Source organism: Bos grunniens, chromosome 3 (assembly GCF_055505025.1).
Source record: "Bos grunniens cultivar Pamir isolate PY7600 chromosome 3, Bosgru_T2T1.0, whole genome shotgun sequence".
In the NCBI taxonomy this organism is placed as follows: Eukaryota; Metazoa; Chordata; class Mammalia; order Artiodactyla; family Bovidae; genus Bos; species Bos grunniens.
In genome coordinates, this window is record NC_141167.1 from 16,688,693 (window position 1) to 16,691,365 (window position 2,673).

Here is a 2,673-nt window from a genome sequence, read left to right on the forward strand (position 1 = left end):
GAGAGTCTCTGAGTGCAGAGCCCGACACACTTAACCCTTCTACTATGCCGCCAGGTTTGCCTTTGGAACAGTGCTGAGATGATCTGACCAATGCTGGTCCATTGCTGGCCTTTTGCTGGGGAAACTTGACCCATCCCTCACTCTGGTTTTGTGCCCTATGGCTTTAAAAAACCTTTCCTCTCTTTCTGCTGTAGTTTCTGAAGAAACTGGCTGAGCTGGCTCAGAACCACCAGCTAAAAGAACTCCATGTGTGTAAGTCAAGCAGGCTCTTGCCTAAGAAAGCCAATGTGTGTGTGGAGGGGAGGGACCAGGGAGTAATTAGGGCGATATCTCAGAGCGGGAGACGTGCCTTCTTCTTGGGGAATATGACAGGCCCATCTGTCAACAAGGCCTTCATGACTCCCTGCTCCGGGCTGGGCACCATGGGGGGTACAGGGATGTCAAGAGCTTAGAGATCCCTCCCATTCTGGATGCTCTGACATGAAGACACCTCACCACCCTCTCCCAGCACCACCTCCCCCATACCCTGAAGCTCAAACTCTGTTAGGAGAGATAAGATTTACACACATGAAAGTGAAGAACAATGAGATGACTTGTGCCAAGTGTGTGGTCTATCTATGCATTAATAAGCATTTATTGAGTTTTCTTGGGACCAGGCACTGAGCTAGGCAAAGGGGAAACAGAGATGAAAGGCACCCAGGATCCCCTCTGAACATAGGACCCATGGGAAGGACAGGTTCTTAACCAATTAGGGCCATGATAGAGGAAAGGAGCTTGGAGCTTCTTGGTGCCAAGTGCTGGGCTAAATACTTCTTGTGGATTTCCTTATTTAATCCCTACAGAATTCAATGAGGTGGAGACTCTTAACTGTTCCTGTCTTACATGTGAGGAAATTGGGGTTTAGCAAAGTACTCGCTCAAGATCCTGAAGTTTGTAAGAAGTGCAAGCAGGGCTTGAATCCAGAAAGGCCAAGAATCCTTTAACGGCTAAGTCCTCTTGTGCCAGATTACTCTTGTGTGGGTGGGGGAGATCTGAGAGTGTAGGCTGGAGCCAGATTATGGAGAACCTCAAGTGCCTTGTAATTTCATCCTGAAGCTAGGGAGGATGCCTGTCAATCCAAAAGAAGATGGGCTGTGTGGTCAGGGAACAGAAGCATCATTGGAGAATGGTGAGCTTGAATATCATTAGAGAAAGAAGGATGAAGGAAAAATGGGGGGAGCAAAGGGAGGAGAGAGGAGGCTCCCCAGTGTGGATGGGGAAGGTGTGTGTGAGGGGTTAAGGATGGGGAGTTTTGGAAGGGTGAGGCCTTGAATTCCAGCCTGGAGTTGGTCTCTGGGGCAGTTAATGCTGGCTTTGTGGACTGGGGGTAGCTTGGGCAGGTGGGGCTGTGGGATGCTGTGGGCCTGGCACAGTGTGGCTTTAGGATGAGCAAGACAGACATGGCCCCTGGCCTTCATGATTTGCAGTCCAGGAGCCCAGACAGACATGAATCAAGCAACCACAAGCTCCCAGGGGTGAGCGCAAACAGCCTGGCAGCTGTCGAAATCCTAGAGGCCCTGGGGGGAAGGTGGGAAGCAACCCTTGGCCTCATCTCTTAAGGATGGGTTGGTGGGGATGCTGAAGGAGAAGCATTCTGGACAGAGAAAACAGCAACAGCAAAGCCTCAGAGGCAGGAAGAAATACAGCAAATTGAAAGAAAAGCTGAAAAGACAGAGTGGTTTGTGCTCAGAGAGCTGGCCGGGTTTGGGGGGTGGGTGGGGAGGGTGCGACCAGACGCCAAACATCTGGAGGTTTCACTGGAGAACATTTGGCAGACAGTAATGAGTTTTAAGTAGGGAAATGACATGCAAAGATCTGTGTTCTAGAAAGACCCCTCTGGCTGCTGTGAGAATGCAGTACAGGGTATGTGTGGCTTTGAGAGACCCGTTAGGACTCTCCACTAGGGGAGAAGTGGAGTGTTTGGATTGAGGTCGAGGTGGTGGACTCAGGACGCCTGGACAGGTTGTACAGGCTTCTGGAAGATGGACTGAGCAGGGTGTGGTGACAGACTGGGTGTGGGGGTGAGAAAGAGGACACATCAGGGACTTCTAGGTGTTCAACTTCAAAGATAGGGTGGGTGGTGGGGCTGAATGTAGAGCTGGGGGCTCGGGAGGGGAGATGGGTTTCACAAAAGAAAATCATGAGATGATTTGAGATGTGCTCGGTTGATGCTACCTTAGAGACACCCAGTAGGGACTAAGACTCTGCACTCCCAATGGAGAGTTTGATCCCTGTCTTGACCCCTGGATCAATCAATCAATCCGGGTTCGATCCCTGGTCAGGGAACTAGATCCCACATGCTGCAACTAAGCGCTCACATGCCTCAACTAGGACCCAGTGCAGCCAAATAAACAAATAAATAATCATTAAAAAGACAAGAGACATCCAGTAGAGGCAACAGGGTGCCCAGGCCTGGGCCTCAGGAGACAAGTTTGGGCTGGAGGTGGACTCTAGCAATCATTGGCTAGAGATGGAAATTCAGCCTATAAGGAGGCCAAGGGAAGGAGCATGGGAAGACAAGAGGACCCAAGACAGAATGTCAAGGCTTGGATGGAAGAGGAGCCCAACAAAGGGCATTGAGAAGTTACTGGCAGGGCTGTGGGGAGACAGTGTCAGACAACCCCCAGGAGAGAG